We start from the raw sequence: 20,034 nt of genomic DNA, 5'->3' as shown, positions 1-20,034 counted from the left end.
GTCGTATGGTTCCCAAAGGAAGCTGGTCTGTAAGCCAAGGCCATTTAGCATTCTATCTGCCTCTTGCCAAGCTTCCTCCCTTTTATTGTAGATGAAGGGGCCTAATTGGTTTCTGACTTTAAGCTGTGCTTTCTTGCCCTTGCTTGAAAAATGGAGTACATCAGCATTCCCAAATTGCCTGAAATACTCAAGGGCAAACAATCTCATAGGCACATATCTGGGAAATCTGTATGGGGCCAACTCACACCCATATATTCTGATAACTGTGTGGTTTTGGTAAAAATACCAATCCCCAATGTTGTATACCTTGGAAAACTGAAGAATTCTCTGCATCTCATCAGTTAGTCTCGGAGGAGGTGAGATCAGAAGCAGAGACATGGCTGGGTGGATGAAGAGGTCTATAAACTCACAATAAGTGTAAGGGGAATAAGACCTACGGTGGAAAACAGAGGACCAATAGACCACTAACCTTGGATTGCCTTGTGCATCCATTCTTTTCATAGGAAAAGGAAATTTCTCATGCTGATAGTATAAGAGTAAATGATAGATATAGGAGGTGTATCTGAACACCCTTTCTCTTTCCAAGTCTATCAATTGCTCATGTATTTTATTGGAGATGTAAGTGGCATAGTCATAACAGATTGGGGGCTTACCAGGGGAAAACATGGCCATCATCACCAGCACAGTTTCATCAACAATTTCTATTGAATTATAGCCCAATATGGGACTAATTATGTCTGCAAGGTCTGTGCCTAATTGATTTAGGTATACATAATTAATGGGAGGGTACTTCATGGTCTCAGAGGTAGACTTGACGAACATTTGATTTATCTTGGTGATTTGAGCATCTGTCAGTTTAACTCCTTGTTTTATCAGATCCATTATTGATAAAGGAACTAATTTCTTAGCAGTTTTGAAGTTGATCATCTCTCTAATGGCTGCAGGGGTGACATAAAAAACAACTGAGCCTGAAGGGTCAAGCACAGCCCTCTGAGTGGGGTCATAGCAGGCAGCACATCGATGGATTAGGTCAGGAAACACATTGACCTGAGGGAGCTTGAAGATGGGGAGGAAAGAGTCCCAAATGCCCAATACATCAAGTCCACTGTTATGCTTAATTTTCAATTCATTTAGCAAGTGAATGTGATACTTGCTATGCATTAGCATTTCCTCTGATATTTGGTAATCTTTATCTGCCAATTGTTTCCACTCCAATTCTCTCTGAGGGGCATTCAATGGATTAATATTCAGGGCAACAGGTGCTACTGTTGTATCCATGTTTCACAATCGAATTTTGGTTAAATTTCGACTATTTTTGGGAGAAATACCGTCCTGCGCGGTAGGTGAGGTAATTTGCTGAATTACAGCCTGTTTCAGAGCAACAGGGGTGTAATTGGGCACAATTGGTCGGTTAAAAAATGATGGGATTGGTTTTAAGGCGTAGCAGACCTATTTCTCTCGGGAAAATGGTCAAATTCAATGGTTTTTTAACAATGCAGGACGAAACAAAGCGCGTAGGTGGGGAATTGACAAATACCTGGTTTAATGGCGGTATTTGAGCTTGGTTGCAGTTGAATTCTAGACAGCAGTAACTCTGAACGGTCTTGGCAAGGTGCGGAAGCAAAGGACGTGAAAACACAGGCAAGAGGCAGAGCAGAAAAACACATAAAAATGCGCAAAAATGGAAAAATTCGGCCAAATATGGACTTTTTTTGGTTGGCGCGAAAATTTGGGTGACATCAGCATGACGTCATCAGCTGGGGTCAGGGTCGGGTGACATGGCGGCCTGTGAGTGGTCCACGAGGACTGCATAGGTGGCGTGACAGCTCGGAGCGATGGCGGGCGGGGGCGCTGATGCGGCGGTGAGGTGGCGTGACATTGGCATGACAGGACAACGGAAAACCGGAAGCGGTAAGCGGTATGATATCGGACCGCTATTTATACGGAAGCGGGATTGTCAGAGGCTGGCCCGATCCGATAATATGGTGACGCGTGCCCCCGTGTGTACGTCAGCGGACGTCAAATTTCGGAAGCTAACGACAGTACATCGGGGCCGCTCCGAAATTGATGAGGGCCGTCGGATGGGAAAGCCCAGATCCGACGGCTGGCGGGAGGCAGAGTTGGCTGGACGATACGGAAGGGCGGGGATGATAAAATATTATTATTTGTTAAAATATGCGCCCGGCGGAACATTAGAAAAAGTGGGTTTTGCGGGTTTTTTAACAGTGTTACGGGTTAAAAAGGGGTCGTTTGAGTTTTTTACAAGGCTGTTTTGCAAAATAAAGTGGGTAAATCATTTTAGTGGGTTGTGGAAGGAAAAAGGGGTAGGGCTTAGGTTATTAAACTGACCAGAGGTCAATTTAATCACTGGCTTTGAACATATGGCTATAATGCCAAGGGGAAGGGAGTATACATATTGCTGGGGTTTTATACACCATGGTGTTATAGTAATAGGGAGAGGGAAACATAGGGAATTAAGTAGTAAGAAATTAGGAGTTAATATGAGTGAAAAGGTGGATGAGGGGGAAAAAACACTAAGTTTTATATGAAACCAACTTAGTTTAGGAAGTAGATCAAAATGAAAAGAATTTTTACACAGGAAATGTGGCTTTTAATGAAACAAGAACCAAAAAAAGACTTTGACTTTTTCCATGAGCATAGGTAGTATTGGGATGTTAATAATGAGTGTAATGGGGGTGATCAGGGGGTTAGACATGCTTCATTGTATTGCTGCAAAACTGCTGAATGAGAGACCTGCACTGGCGCCATGTTTTTCCTTTGCTTGGGCTAGTGACATAAAAGAAATCATGCTTCTGCAACCCCATCTACCTACCCATCTATTTGCCTAGCATTTTTTGTTTCTTCATAGAGGGTGCACTTGGACTAACAAACCCTGAATTGTTCTTTTCTTTTCTTTTGCTTTTTTCTTTGTTTTTCTATCTACAACTAACCTTATTACCTCCAAGGCCCCAGATTAAATAGTTGGGAACCTTAATTCTCTACCTAACTACTGGCCTGCCAAGATTAAGCAGTTTGGACAGGCTTCTTTCTCTATTCTTATGACAAGAAATTGAAATATGGCATGATCCAGATTAGGCTGTTGGACCATCCATCAAAAATTTAGTCAACATCAAGCTATGTACACATATTGCATTCTCTTGGAAATATGGGATCTTTGTATCACCAAAGCAGAGCATATTTGGAACTTTCTTTGCCAATCATGAAATATGAAACCTATTGGTATAGGTATCTAACAGTGGCTCCACATGGGGATGGTTTTTCCATTTGAAAGACCAAGAACAGCAGGTCAGAATGCCTTGGCCCTTGGCTTCTTTTACCAAAACTTGGAGTTTTCCTCCTTGAAATCTCAAAATTGTGCCCTTCCCATCTTGGTAGATCTCTGAACTTATTTGCCTTTTGCTGATAACTTACAAATCTTGGGAAGTTGCATTTTATACATGTTAACAGAAAGTAATATATACACCCTATAATGTACAAGGGAGAGTCAAACTATATACATGGGAAGTAGTCAAAATAGTGCTTCAACATCCTGCCATTCACAGGACCTTCATCCAAGTTAGTTCCATCCAGATTTTTTAGGAAGTAAGTGTTGTTTCCTTGCACTGCTTGGATAAAAAATGGTCCTCTCCAAAGAGAATCAAATTTTCCATGTTTTCCTTTATCTTCCCTTCTTGAATCCCACTTGAGGACTTTGTCACCAATGTTGAAATCTTCAGCCTTAGTCCTTCTATCAAAAGCTTTCTTTAACTTTTCTTGTAAAACTTGAACTCTGCTATAAACTTGGTCTCTAGTTTGCTGCAAACATATTATTTGATTGATCCTTCTTTGCATGTCATTAGGCTCAGCTTGACTTTCTTGAAGCAGTTTCATAACAGGAACCCCTAGTGATGAAGGAAATTTGGCTTCTAATCCATAGACTAACTCATATGGGCTGACCCCAATGGATCTCTTGGTTGTTAGTCTATCTGCCCATAAGGCATTCACAAGCTTCTTATGCCAATTCTTCTTATTTTCTTCCAACACCTTCTTCATGATGTTTACAAGGCTTTTATTTGATGATTCAGCTAGGCCATTTCCTTGAGGGTAATATGCAGTGGAATGGCCCAAAGTAATATGAAATTTGTGGCAGAAGTTCACCATCTTCTTGGATCTAAAAGCAGCAGCATTGTCTGTTATTATCTTGTTGGGGCAACCAAATCTAGACAATATGTTATTCTCCAAAAACTGAATGATAGTTGAATCATTTGCCTGTCTACATGGGATGGCCTCAATCCATTTGGTGAAGTAGTCTGTGGCTGTGAGGATCCATCTATGTTGGCCTGAAGATGAGGGATGAATTTTCCCAATGAAATCCAAGCCCCATTGTTGAAAAGGTCTCTTTGTTGCAATAGGCCTCAAAGGAAGTGGCAGTAACTTTCTCTTTCCCTCAAACATTTGACACTTATGGCATGAGGTAGTGAAATTTTTAACATCAGAGAACAAAGTGGGCCAATAGTAACCAGCCCTCAATATCTTATCCATAGTGGACTTCCAATACAAGTGTCCACCACAATCACCTGCATGAAATTCTTTCATGACACTGTTAGTCTCATTCTCAATTAAGCAGTTTAACAATATACCCTCATGGTCTTTCCAAAGCAAATTGCCATCCATGACACAAAATCTTGCAGCTTTCATTTTTAGGAACCTACAATTAGTTCTGGACAATCCTGGGGGAGCACACAGGTTTTGCAACACATAACATATATCAGAATACCAAGAGGATTGTTCAAAGGCTACATTGATCTTTGGAGTCGCCAGCTCCGCTTCATTGTCCATTTGATTTATGTCTAGGGCTTGGAAATTTGTTTCAGACATTAGTTTGGCCAGACCTTGGCCCTTTATCTGTTTTGTAGGTCTAATCTCAATGTCAAATTCTAAGATGTTTGCAATCCATTTTCCTCTTCTACCCTATAAATTTTCTTGAGTCAAAATATCCTTGACAATAGCATTTGGTACATAGGCAATGACATGAGAGTATAGGATGTAAATTTTGAAATCTATGATGGCTTTTACTAAAGCATAAGCTTGTTTTTCCATGATCTGGTATTTGAGAGGTGCATCTCTTAGTGCTCTGCTGAAGAAAGCAATAGGTTTTTCATTCCCCTGATCATCTTTTTGTAACAAGACAACAACAATTGTGTGTTGGGAGGCAAAGGAAAATATAATGAAGTCTCTATCAAATTGAGGGTTTGTCAGGACTGGGGTTTGGGTGAGGGCTAGTTTGATTCCTTCAAACGCCTGATTTGCTTCCACAGTCCACTTTACCTTAGAATCCTTTTTAAGCATGTTATTAAGCAATCTGATCAGTTCTGCCAAGTTTGGGATAAATCTCCTTAGGAAGTTGATCTTACCCAAGAAGGCTTGCAATTCTTTTACATTTCTTGGATGAGGCATTTGTAGGATGGCCTGTATTCTGTCTGGATCAATTCTAATACCATGCTTTGAAATAATATGACCCAATAACTTGCCTTCTTCCAAACCAAACAGGGATTTCTTGGGATTTAAGGAGATTCCATATTTCCTACAAGTTATGAATATTTTCCTTAGATGTTTCACATGTTCAGAGTCAGATTTTGAAAATGGTGTAAGGTCATCTAGATACACCACAAGGAAATCATGAATCTCTTTGGAAAAAGCAATATCCATTGCTCTTTGAAAGGTAGCTCCTGCATTTTACAACCCAAAAGGCATTTTGACATATTTGAAGGTTCCCCATGGGGTTGTGAATGCTGTTTTGTCCTGATCATCAGGGTGAACTAGGATCTGGTTGAAACCTGAGAATCCATCAAGTAAAGAAATTCTTGAGGCCCCCACTACTCTTTGCAAGATGTGATCCATCTTGGGTAAGGGGTAATTATCTTTTAGGGATGCTTGATTCAAGTTCCTTAGATCAACACAAAGCCTTATTTCACCAGTTTTCTTTCTTGTAGGGACCAAATTTGAAATCCAATCAGAAAACCTGATTGGTGCTATGATGCGAGCTTTAAACATTTTTTGTACCTCTTGCTCCATTAATGGGAGAAGCATAGGATTGATTCTCCTCAATTTTTGTTTAAAGGGTTTTTGATTTGGCTTGAGGGGGATAGTATGTTGAATGACAGAGGTGTCATATGATTTCAAATCCTCATAGCTCCATGCAAAGACATCTTGGAATTCTTTTAAAAGGTCAACATATTTGGGCTTTTGGTCAGGAGGTAAGAAAGCAGACAATTTTATTGTTTTGAGTTGTTCAGCAGTTCCAATGTTACATTCTTCTATGACAGCATTGAGGGGCTGCATTTTTGGCTTCCTAAAAATATCATTTGAGTCAAAAATGTCTTCCAGAGGAGTGAGGTCTGTTGGAAGAAAATTATCTTTCAATTGTATAACTTCAGCTTCCGCATCAACTATTTCCTTGCAACTGATTTGTTTAAGTTCTTGTATGTTTTCTTTGTTAAAAATTGTTGGATGTAGCATTTGGTTTGCTGTTTTGGGTGAAATATTTGTTTGGTGTTGTTCACCTAGTGTTTGTGAGTCACTTGCAGCCTCTGTATCCATGTTTAGTCCCGAAAATTCTTGCTGCAGAGTCAAGAAATTATTTATTTGTGTATCATCCTCAAACACTTGCCAATCCTCGACATTGTTTGGGACAGAAGGTCTGTGTTTTATCTCCGCAGTAAATCAATGCTTGGGTTCAAAAGGTAGTTTACAAGTGCTTGAAAATGTGGCCAAACTATGAGCATGAAGATTATGGGTTCTAGAAATTTTGGTAATTTGAAATTCGGTGAAGGAGTTTAGTATTTCAGCAGCAACAGACCTATAAGATCTCAGTCTTTTGTCATTGTTGACAAAATTCCCCTTTACTTGTTGGATAATTAGGTCTGAATCTCCTAGGATTGAAACTTTTGCGGCTTGTAAGGATTTTACTAGTTTGAGGCCTAATAAAAGAGCTTCATATTCTGCCATATTGTTGGTGCACCTGAAGTTTAACCTATAGGCTCGGCCCTCTGCATGACTGTTTTGTTTGTTATGTATCCAAACTCCTGCTCCTGCCCCTAATTTGTTGACTGACCCATCAAATTCAAGAAACCAGAGGACTTCTCGGCTAAGGGAAGAATTGTCAACTATTATGGGACTTGGCATCAACAACTTGAGATCTTGGCTTACACTTGGTTTTTCTTCTTGAACAGTTTTGTTTATTGATTGCTCAACCATTATTTCTAGAGCAGTAGTTTGTTCATTTATATGCTGATCTTGTTTGAGTGTCTTGGTTTCATCATCATTTGTAGGACCTGTATTATCATTGAAGAGAATATAGGAGTCTATGTCAGAATGGACAGCATATATGGGAAAGTTTTGAGGTTTTTCTTCACTGCTGACCATGTATTTCATGAGTGTTTCTCTGTATAGTCTCTTTGGTTGCCCAAAGACAGAGATGGTGGCATAGGACATGTCTAATTGAAGGGAGCCTTGAATTTTAGCACCCCATGATCTCGATAACAACATACCATATTTTGGTGGGATATCAGCAACCACCACATCCATAAAAATTGTTTTATTTGGATATTGAACCAAGGAAACACATAAATCCTTTATCAAACCTAAACACTTAACTTGGCTGGAGTCAAATGAAAATAGATCCTTGTATGGCCTTGTTATGTCTAAATTCAGTCTCTCCATCACAAATTTGGGCATAAGGTTATGGGATGCCCCAGAATCAAACATGGAATTATGTAGTATCTTGTCATGGATATGCAGGCTGACATAAAAAGGTAAAATTCCATTACCTGCTATTTTTCCATCAACCTCAGGGCCAAAAAGTAATTCTGGGGTATCATCCAACACATTAACATCATCTTTATTGTTTGTCAATTGAAGGGACTTTTTGATTTGTTGTTTGTAAATGTCATGTTTGGCTAATTCAGCAAGGGGTATGGCTATTTTCAATTTACCAATTTCAGACTCAAAGTCAAAAGGTTTTTCAGTTTGAATTCTAGCATTCTGGTTGACCATTTTTTCTTTGTCATTTGACCTTTTAGAGGGGTCCTCTTGGTTCTGTGTCTGATTTTGGGGTTTGTCCTTTTTACCCATCTTTTGAGGAGGGTTGTTTGAATTGGTATGTAAAGGAAGTGCAACTGATGGCTGTTCATTTGAGGCATATGTTTCAGTGATATCCTCCACTGTGACTTCATTAGTGATAGGATCAGATTTGTCTTTGAATTTTGAAATGGTAGCTTTCTTAGATTGCTGGTCATCTTTTACTTTTTCAGGCTATGAGACATTTATGGTTCTACTTCTTAGTTTGTACTGTTTATGAACTTCAAAAACAGCTGTATCATATCCTTGCTTGAAGTCAAAAGACTCACCTAATTTGGTTTGAAATTTCTTTACTTCATCTTCTTCCTGATCTTCTTGAGTCAGGAAAACTTGCTGTTCATTGTTCAAACCCATCAAATTGATGTGGGTGTCATCTGTTTGCTCATTAGAAGTAGATGTCTCAGCATAATTTTCTTGGAAAGGAGGTCTAACATGCTGGTCAGGATCAGTCCTACCAACATTAGGATTTTGATTCTTTCTGAAGTTTGGGTTTCTAATATTGCTTGTTTGACCTTCCCATGATGATTTTCTTTCTATGGTTTCTACCCTGTCTCCAAGTCTATCCATCCCTTTGATGATTGCATCAAGCTTTTGCTCAAATGATGAAGGTTCTTCTTTGAAAGTAGTCCTCCTTTCAGTTCTGGCCCGGTTTCTTTTGGCAATTAGATTTGCCTCTACACTAACAGCTATGTTTTGCATGTCTGCTAGAGTTGCAGGGGCTCTTTCTCTCAGTTGATATGCCATATCAGCATCAAAGCCATCAGGGAATTTAATCAGCGCTAGATCAGGTGGAGGTCTAAGATTTTGAGGTATGGCATTATAGATAGTATTGAATCTAGTGCAATAGTCCAGGACGGTTTCTTGTGGGCCTCTTCTTATGGTGTCATATTCAGATAGAATGTGCAGAGGGTCCTTTTTCTTTTCCCATAGGTTTAAGAAGGATTGATAAAGGGAACCCGAGTCAGCTATTGAATTTGGGGTCAGGGACCTGAACCAGGTTCTTACTTCACCTGTCAAACTTTGGACAAAAATTTTCATCCTTACATCATCATCATCTATCTCATAGTTCTCAAAGTAATCTTGCATTTTCCTAGTATGCTGTAAAGCAGTGTATGTACCGGTCCCATCAAAATAAGTAACCTTGCTTTGGTAGTCCTGAGGCATAGCCCCAAGATTACCAGGTAGCTGAAGTGGAGCATAACGGTTAGCCATATTTGGGAGAATAAGTGGGACAACAGGGATAACAACAGCAGTCTGTGTGTTGGGTGTGGACAATATGCTCTGTGAAATGGATGATGAAGAGGGTGAAGAATGACTTATATGGAGGTGAATAGATGGCTTAGCGGGGGTTGAAATAAAACTCTGCTGACCTACCTCAGGGCTAGCTTTAGGAGATTGTTCTGGTTCCTTCCGGTTCCTAAGAGTTTAAGGGATGAGATTTGGATTATAAAAAATAGGCGGGGGATTTGGGTCAGGATTTGACCTGGTGTGCCTAGTTCTTTTCTTAGGAGCCAGCTTTTGAACTATTTTTTGGTATTTTTTTTTTGGGGGCGGTTTTTTAGAACTGTTTTAAAGGGACTGTTTAGGCTTTTGGAACCACTGTGTAAGAATAGATAGCAGCTGAAAATACGCTCTTCCCCAGTGGAGTCACCAATTATGTTAACACCTAGGTTGTTCCCTTTGACTCCCAAGGGAATACGGCCAGGGTAACCACTAACCAAGATTTGGATTATAGGTCCTAGCCTACCTGTAATCAGAGAGGGCTCTCTCTTTAAGTTTTAGCTTTGTTTTGTAAATATTTTAGGCTAGTTATGGGTTTAGTTTTCTGTTTAAAGTTTTGGTTGTGAACTGTTGTTGTGAGAAGGGCATGAAACGTTTGGGAGATGTTAGTCCATTGGGCATATGGAGTCAGAGATTTGGGATAGTCCTGGTGCCTGTAATGGAGAAAGTTTTACTGCAAGGCTAGATGACTATTCTTGATATAAATTCTGATTAGTGAGTGAAATAGTGGAAGATGGAATTACAGACAATGTGATAACAATTAGAACAACAATTTCTACTTAGTAGCATACATGATTTACTAAATAGAAACTGTGAAAGATTCAGAGTCTAGAGCAGTTAAGAATTCCAATTTAAACAGATGAGCCTATAGAAAACATTTATATCAAAGACAGATTGAAATTAGGGTGTCTCCATGGACAAATCCTGAGCTATTCTTTTTCTTTCTTCCTAAGTTTAGATTTAACATATGAAAGATATGATTTAAACTGATAATAAACATGAAAAGAGATAGAGAAAACTTATTATATCAAGACACAACACTAGAATCTTGCAACATTCAGTGGTTCCAAGACAGCAAGCATCAGTAAGACCAATTTCTGCAAACCCCAAAGCTTTTCCGTATTATTTCTCCAGAGATTACAGCCGAGTTCTCTTTCTTCAACAACAGAAGTAAAACAACAACCCCAAATGAACTGCGTGGGGGAGATTTTATACAAAAATATCAAGTAAAATATCTAGAGTGATAGTTATTGAGTAATAACTATCTCTACCAACTTTGTACAGTGAAGTTATTACAAAATTTAAAGCCTGTAGTAAAGGTACATAACAGCTGTTTTCTGTTAGTCGGTTTGTGATGACTTTTGGGCCCAAGGGTCAGCTGCGTTAATTCTTGGACAGCTTCTGCTGACAACAACTGCTGTAGATGACACGTTGTGGCTCTGATGCCTTTGGGATGCTGACCTGTAATCTTTGACCTATGGTTGCTGATCTGTGACTTCTTTATTGATTCTCTGCTTGCTGTAAAATGCATTTGATTAAATTATTTTATCAAATCACAACAAAGTCCTTATCATGTCTGTCCACCACTGATCAGTGGGCATCTGATGCCTTTGCATCTTGAGGAGTGTCTCATCTGCATCTGTATATTTGTAGTAATTAGGGGGGACTTCAAACAGATGATTGATTTCATGTTCTATATAAAACAGATTTTCTAGTTTATCATACAACTCTTGTCCTGTGAGCGGCCCAGTTCCTTCCGAAGTGCTAGATGAGGTAGTCAACTAATCAGTGATGTAGTTGTTGACTCTTTTTGCATATTTCTCATGAGAAGATAGCCTTCCTGCGCTATTTAGTAAACTGGGGAGTCCCCTGTCATATAATGCTGTGATCTTGGCCCCAAAAGTATTCACCTTTGCTTGAATATCCTGACATTTTCTTTCTAGTGCCTCTACATAGTTTCTGAGAGTGAGTACCCTTTTGATCAACAAAATTGTATCAGTTCTATCTCTGATACCCAGGTTTGCTAACTGTATGCCAGTTTTGTTGTTCAACACATTGATCATTCTGGTAGCTACATCTGGCATACTTCCTAGAGAAGCTCTGGCTTTTTGACTTTCTGCATAAGCCTTGCCCAGCAAATCCATTTGCTCATGGATGGTCTCTATATATTTCCATTGGTCTGTGATTGATTGACCAATCTTTAACCATATGATTTTCTTGAGCTCTGTTATTGCTTTGCCCATGTTCATCTCTTTCTCTAGCTCTTTGATTTTTCTTTCCAAGGTCCTTACTTCCCTTGTCTTTTCTGCCACCTGTTGCTTGGATTTATCATGTTTCTCATTAAGTGTGACCAATTTCTCCTTGGCTTCATTCAGCTCTGCCATCTGGGAATCTAAGACTTGAATCTCATTCATCAACTTCTGCATGTCCAGGCTTGGAGCCCGCTCTGATGTTGGTGCTGGTGCTGATGTTGATGGAGCTGTCTCAACTGTCTGTACTGTAGGAGGAATGACAATTTGAGGGGGTTCCTCAAGGTCGATTACTTGCTGAGGGGACTGAGATGTTTGGCCTCCTTCTTTCTGTTGTAGGGCTGCCTGCAGTTCAGCCTTTGTTTCTACCAATTTTCCCTCTGTCTGGGCAAGTTGTTTATGGAGTGATACCAGCATGGATGCTACATCTTGGTCCTGCCTTTGCTGGGCAACATCTTCTGTTTGAGGGTGAAGGGTTGTTGGGATCTTCATCGTCTTTCTTAAGGCTGCAATGTCTGAATCCCTTATCTTTAGCAGCTCCTTTATAGCTTTAGGGTCCTTTGGATCATGCCCAAGCTCTATGATTATATCCTCCAAAGACCTTATCCTGTTGTCTTTGGCCTGGGAGGATGCCTTTTCTAACTCCAATTGTGCAGTGGTATTATTCAAAGAATTCTACAATCTATAATTTACCAATGTTTTATCTGCTACAGTAGCATACACCATCTCACCCATCTGTTTATGCAATTCAATTTGGTCCATTGGGTGGATGTCCTTGGACAAGATTTCCAAGTTTTTTCTTATATAATCAGCTGCACACTGTGGCTGCAGCGCTATGGGCATGAAATGGCTCATTATCATTTTGCCCTCTTGCACATCATATGCAGACATCAACCTCTACTGGTTTGTAGGAGCCATTTTCAACAAGAGATTATACAGCTGTAACCTTACTGGCTCATTTCTGGTTTTGATGTCTATGAATTGTTTCTTTATGCTAGACTCACCCTTTCTTCGTTGCTCTGAGGAGCTGACCTCTCCTCCAAGTATTATTTGCTGCTCTTGCTGTAGTGAGCTAGCTGATACCTCTGTGCTGGGGGGACCCATCTGTGTTTGACCAAAAGGCATCTCTTCCTCTGAAAAAGGATTGAGCCTTTGTCTCTTTTCCCCTTGCTGTGATGTTGCGGTGCTAAGGGGAGTCTGTTCCTCTCTATCTCTTTTCTTACCCCTCTCTTCATTGATAGGGGTTTGGAGCACCGAAGTCTCCACTGTAACATTCTATACTGGGGCCTCCTTTTCTTGCATTTGCTCATCATTAGGACCAGGAGCCTCTGCCATTTCTTCATGCTGTTCAGGATGATTTTCAGGCTGTTCTTCTTGGTCTTCTGGCTCTTTTTCTTGGGCTGATCGCTGCTCTTCAAGGGCCTTTTGCTGTTTTGTTTCCTTGCCTGTATCCTTGGCTGAAGTCTCTGCTGTAATTGGGGCTCGGACTGCCTTTTTTGGAGCTGTGGATGATGAGGCAGCTGTTCCCACTTGAGTGCCTGGAAGAGAAAATACCTGTGAACAAAGCTCTAAGTCAGCCAACTTTTGGAGATTTCTTATTCCTCTTTGAGCTAATTCTTCTTGTGTAGTAGCCTCTTCGAAGGTGCCTTCCTTCCATTCTAGTTGATTTGCATATTTTTTTATGTGAGGCAACCTTATGTGATCATAACTGGCCAACCTATATCTGACCCTTCTTAAGCTTATGAAATGATTGGGGTCGTATGGTTCCCAAAGGAAGCTGGTCTGTAAGCCAAGGCCATTTAGCATTCTATCTGCCTCTTGCCAAGCTTCCTCCCTTTTATTGTAGATGAAGGGGCATAATTGGTTTCTGACTTTAAGCTGTGCTTTCTTGCCCTTGCTTGAAAAATGGAGTACATCAGCATTCCCAAATTGCCTGAAATACTCAAGGGCAAACAGTATCATTGGTACATATCTGGGCAATCTGTATGGGGCCAACTCACACCCATATATTCTGATAACTGTGTGGTTTTGGTAAAAATACCAATCCCCAATGCTGTATACCTTAGACAACTGAAGAATTCTCTGCATCTCATCAGTTAGTCTCGGAGGAGGTGAGCTCAGAAGCAGAGACATGGCTGGGTGGATGAAGAGGTCTATAAAATCACAATAAGTGTTAGGGGAATAAGACCTACGGTGGAAACCAGAGGACCAATAGACCACTGACCTTGGATTTCCTTGTGCATCCATTCTTTTCACAGGAAAAGGAAATTTCTCATGCTGATAGTATAGGATTAAATGATAGATATAGGAGGTGTATCTGAACACCCTTTCTCTTTCCAAGTCTATCAATTGCTCATGTATTTTATTGGAGATGTAAGTGGCATAGTCATAACAGATTGGGGGCTTACCAGGGGAAAACATGGCCATCATCACCAGCACAGTTTCATCAACAATTTCTATTGAATTATAGCCCAATATGGGACTAATCATGTCTGCAAGGTCTGTGCCCAATTGATTTAGGTATACATAATGGATGGGAGGGTACTTCATGGTCTCAGAGGTAGACTTGACGAACATTTGATTTATCTTGGTGATTTGAGCATCTGTCAGTTTAACTCCTTGTTTTATCAGATCCATTATTGATAAAGGAACTAATTTCTTAGCAGTTTCGAAGTTGAGCATCTCTCTAATGGCTGCAGGGGTGACATAAAAAACAACTGAGCCTGAAGGGTCAAGCACAGCCCTCTGAGTGGGGTCATAGCAGGCAGCACACCGATGGATTAGGTCAGGAAACACATTGACCTGAGGGAGCTTGAAGATGGGGAGGAAAGAGTCCCAAATGCCCAATACATCAAGTCCACTGTAATGCTTAATTTTCAATTCATTTAGCAAGTGAATGTGATACTTGCTATGCATTAGCATTTCCTCTGATATTTGGTAATATTTATCTGCCAATGGTTTCCACTCCAATTCTCTATGAGGGGCATTCAATGGAGCAATATTCAGGGCAACAGGTGCTACTAGTGTATCCATGTTTCACAATCGAATTTTGGTTAAATTTCAACTATTTTTGGCAGAAATACCGTCCTGCGCGGTAGGTGAGGTAATTTGCTGAATTACAGCCAGTTTCAGAGCAACAGGGTTGTAATTGGGCACAATTGGTCGGTTAAAAACTGATGGGATTGGTTTTAAGGCGTAGCAGGCCTATTTCTCTAGGGAAAATGGTCAAATTCAATGGTTTTTTAACAATGTAGGACGAAACAAAGCGCGCAACTGGGGAATTGACAAATACCTAGTTTAATGGCGGTATTTGAGCTTGGTTGCAGTTGAATTATGGGCGGAAGCAGCTCTGAACGGTCTTGGCAAGGTGTGGCAGCAAAGGACGTGAAAACACATGCAGGAGGCAGAGCAGAAAAACACATAAAAATGCGCAAAAATGGAAAAATTTGGCCAAATATGGACTTTTTGTGGTTGGCGCGAAAATTTGGGTGACGTCAGCATGACGTCATCAGGTGGGGTCAGGGTCGGGTGACGTCAGCATGACGTCATCGGGTGACGTGGCAGCCTGTGAGTGGTCCACGGGGACTGCATAGGTGGCGTGACAGCTCGGAGCGATGGCGGGCGGGGGCGCTGATGCGGCGGTGAGGTGGCGTGACGTTGGCATGACAGGACAGCGGAAAACCGGAAGCGGTAAGCGGTATGATATCAGACCGCTATTTATACGGAAGCGGGATTGTCAGAGGCTGGCCCGATCCGGTAATATGGCGATGCGTGCCCCCGTGTGTGCGTCAGTGGACGTCAAATTTCAGAAGCTAACGGCAGTACATCGGGGCCGCTCCGAAATTGATGAGGGCCGTCGGATGGGAAAGCCCAGATCCGACGGCTGGCGGGAGGCAGAGTTGGCTGGACGATACGGAAGGGCGGCAATATTATTATTTGTTAAAATATGCGCCCGGTGGAACATTAGAAAAAGTGGGTTTTGCGGGTTTTTTAACAGTGTTACGGGTTAAAAAGGGGTCGTTTGAGTTTTTTACAAGGCTGTTTTGCAAAATAAAGTGGGTAAATAATTACAGTGGGTTGTGGAAGGAAAAAGCGGTAGGGCTTAGGTTATTAAACTGACCAGAGGTCAATTTAATCCCTGACTTTGAACATATGGCTATAATGCCAAGGGGAAGGGAGTATACATATTGCTGGGGTTTTATACACCATGGTCTTATAGTAATAGGGAGAGGGAAACATAGGGAATTAAGTAGGAAGAAATTAGGAGTTAATATGAGTGAAAAGGTGGATGAGGGGGAAAAAACACTAAGTTTTATATGAAACCAAATTAGTTTAGGAAGTAGATCAAAATGAAAAGAATTTTTACACAGGAAATGTGGCTTTTAAAGAAACAAGAACCAACAAAAGACTTTGACTTTTTCCATGAGCATAGGTAGTATTGGGATGTTAGTAATGAGTGTAATGGGGGTGATCAGGGGGTTAGACATGCTTCATTGTATTGCTGCAAAACTGTTGAATGAGAGACCTGCACTGGCGCCATGTTTTTCCTTTGCTTGGGCCAGTGACATAAAAGAAATCATGCTTCTGCAACCCCATCTACCTACCCATCTATTTGCCTAGCATTTTTTGTTTCTTCATAAAGGGTGCACTTGGACTAGCAAACCCTGAATTGTTCTTTTCTTTTCTTTTGCTTTTTTCTTTGCTTTTCTATCTACAACTAACCTTATTACCTCCAAGGCCCCAGATTAAACAGTTGGGAACCTTAATTCTCTACCTAACTACTGGCCTGCCAAGATTAAGCAGTTTGGACAGGCTTCTTTCTCTATCCTTATGACAAGAAATTGAAATATGGCATGATCCAGATTAGGCTGTTGGACCATCCATCAAAATTCAGTCAACATCAAGCTATGTACACATATTGCATTCTCTTGGAAATATGGGATCTTTGTATCACCAAAGAAGAGCATATTTGGAACTTTCTTTGCCAATCATGAAATATGAAACCTATTGGTATAGGTATCTAACACGTTGGTTCTGGCCGATCAGCGGTCCAGATCGTGTTGGCATATCACAGGTTGGGGATAGCGGTAGCAGTGACATCATAGATCGTCGAACGACGATCGTTGATATCGCATCGGCGTATCGCTATCGGCGTTTCAATGGAACATGGCCTTTTGCATATATGAGCAATCGCCGATGGGCCGGACCCGACGGTCATACAACGCTGCACTTTATATTATTTCGGGTCTGCAGTGTTCACCAATATCGCATCGGCACTTTCAAAGAGGGCAGGGTCTTTCACACATACATATACCTCCGACTCGACGGGTCGGACCCGATGGTTTCTAAATCTTTGTGCATAAAATTTCAAGTCCACGCTTAAGCCATTTCAATGGTTTTGGGCGCATTCTCAGTGTATTGTAAAATATGAAGAAATATAAAGGATGCCTGGCGGATGCGGTGGCGATGGGTTTTCGGATCCGAAAGGGTCATAAATGCAGAATATATATACATATCTCAAGTCCACCAAAGCCATTTTTCGTGGTTTTGCAGCGGCTTTGCATGTATTTGTCAATTGTTAAAAAACAAAGGAGGGTCTGTTTAAGCGTGCATTGCAAGCCAAAGGCGGACCCAATAGTGAATAGACTATGTCTGAGCCTTTTAAAAGTCAATTTGGAAACAGTAATGGGCAGGAATGAATAGTTTGGGTAGCGTTTCCCTGTTTAAAAGCCAAAACAGTCATAATGGAGCCATCTTTAATATTCAGCAGTTGCAATTAATCTACAATACGGCCGAGGAGAAAGTAGGACGCCACAGATCCAGTCAACGCATTCAATGGCTATAGACTTCACCCATATTTCGTCCCACCTGCCCAAGAAGGACTGCAGAGCACCAGAGAGGGACAAGTTTATTCAAAACGCGGCCAGATTTGTACCAGAGGCCCATTTCTAAGTGTAAATGTGGTCAGTGGCCATTAATGGGCTCCTCCACGCATGGTTTAGCAGACATATTTTGTATTGTGACATTATATATACTCAGAATGAAAATGTAATCAAGGATGAATGTTTGATGAATGAGAGCTTATTGTAGCCTTTTAACTTCTAGAGACTGTAAATACCATGAGACTTGCAGCTTCTGGTCTTGATTTCCACTAATACAAGCTTCTTTTGCTATCACCTGCTCACTTTTCACTTCTTCTATGTTCTAGGCTCTGCCTGTTGTGCATTTAATTGATGTGCTGTGAATATTTGGCATTAGAGGGGTTGTCATCCCACCTCTATGTTACAATTTAGTGGTTCGTTGAAAATTGCTTGCAGGTTGCTATTGTTCTAATACTAGGGAGCTGTCATCCTCCTTGGCTATTGAATAATAGTCTTGCAGATCCTCGAACTGGTTGCAACTAGCCATCATAGAGCTCTGTGCATCTGCTGGTGCAGTCAGTCTTCTCCATCATCACTTTTACTTTAAACCGTGAGTAGTTGGTGGTTGAAAGCCTTGTAGTTTGGGGGTCTTCACCCATGTCTGGGGTAAATCATAGTAGGAATGGTTATCTGGCTTAAAGGTGCTGCACATCTTCCATTTATCCATCATTTTATCCAAAAAAACTGTTGAATTTTAATGTTCCTGAGCATCATTGATTTACAACCTAGGTGAGTTTCTTGGGGTGATAACATTAATTGGCGCCGTTGCCGGGGATCGAGAATCGAAGCTCAGCTTCCCTGGGAGAGGACACAACTTCAAGCTTTGATGACAGACAAAGTTTGAACACATGCGTTGGTTGTAATCTTCTGTCTGGCGACTCCATTGGTGGAAGACCATCCTTGGCGACTCCACTTTGAAGTTCTGGCTCAGTTTGTTAGGCATACTAGAAGAAATCCGCAGAAGTCTCCAGTTGAACAGTTGCTTGACCCTGAGAGTGTTGTTAAATCGAAAAAATCATTAAAGAAAGGGGCATCAGGATCAGGTAAGCCTAAAAGCTCTGATTTATCTCTGAAAAATGAGTGTATAGTTGAAAAATCACAGCTTGAACTCTTAGAGCACGGCACTGCTAGCAAAGAAATTATTTCAGAAATAAATTCAGCCCCTTGTGCAGTTAGTTCCCCTTTGAATCTCAGTCCAAAGAAAGCTTCCCATATTGTCCAAAATATCCTGATATCTCTGCCATCCATCGCATTAGTTCCTGCTGCTCCATCTGTTAGTATTCCTCCACATACTTCAAACATGGCAGGACAGCAAGCACCTACTAGGATTGAAATGATTGTTGCTGCTAGATATGGCCCTTTGGTATTGCCCGTGCCTTTAAATCCTATGCCTGTAGGAGAATATCAAAATATATGCCTAAATTCATTGGAACAGAGGGAGTGACAGCTGAAGAACATCTTGAAGCCTTTTACAGTTATGCTGATAACTTAGATATAAGTGAGAATGATGTATGGATGAGAGTTTTTGTTCAGAGCCTTGATGGAGAGGCTAGGAAGTGGTTTAGTGAATTACCCCAAAGCTCTATAACAGATATTGAAGCATTAGATGATGCATTTTTGAAGCAATGGGGAGATAAGAAGGACTTGCTATATTATCATACAGAGTTTGGAAACTTGAAAAGAGAAAAGGGTGAGTTTGTGCCTGACTTCAATAAGAGATTTAATAGAATGTATAGTAAAATACCAGCTGAGGTAAAGCCTACCCCCACCACTGCCAAACTTACATATGCTAATGCTTTTGACCCTGATTTCTGCTTATTGTTGAGAGAAAGACGATGTGCAACTTTGAATGATATGCAAGAATCAGCCTTGGAGGTGGAATCCAATATTATGGCAGCAGAGAAGTTGAAGAGTCAGGCTGATAGAAGAAGGCCGAGAGGTGAGGCTTCTTCTTCCCATGTTTCAGCTTCAGAGCCTAAGCTAGACAAAATGACTAAGATGATAGAATCATTGGCCGCTCAAGTTTCTAAGCTAAGGGTTGAGCAGGCTTCAGGCAAAACAAGGTAGCAAAATACCTTTGTTCCAAGGAATCCAAACCCATTCAGAAAAGCAAATGATCAGCTAAAAATTATGCAAAGGGGTGAAGAAACAAAAGAAGACCATAAGGTCAACGCTCCTTTTCAAAATACAATCATGGAGGGGGAACAATTTGAAGAAAAGGAGGATGAAATTCACTGTATGGAAGATAAAGGTAGCGCTGTATTTTTAACATTGGTTGAATATGAAGAGTCATTGCTGCAAGAGCAAAACAAGCAAGGGTGGGACAGTGGTGTTGTTTTGCAGTCAGGTGAGCAGCAGCGAAAATATAATCTAAGATCTAATGCAAAGAATGCCAAAGAGAATATCCCACAAGAAGCTGCCGCCCAAACAACTCCACAAAATAC

This window comes from Pinus tabuliformis, chromosome 6 (assembly GCF_031772625.1).
Source record: "Pinus tabuliformis cultivar Carrire ecotype Pingquan chromosome 6, CPIR1, whole genome shotgun sequence".
In the NCBI taxonomy this organism is placed as follows: Eukaryota; Viridiplantae; Streptophyta; class Pinopsida; order Pinales; family Pinaceae; genus Pinus; species Pinus tabuliformis.
The sequence above is the reverse complement of the archived record's forward strand: the minus strand, read 5'-3'. Positions refer to the sequence as shown.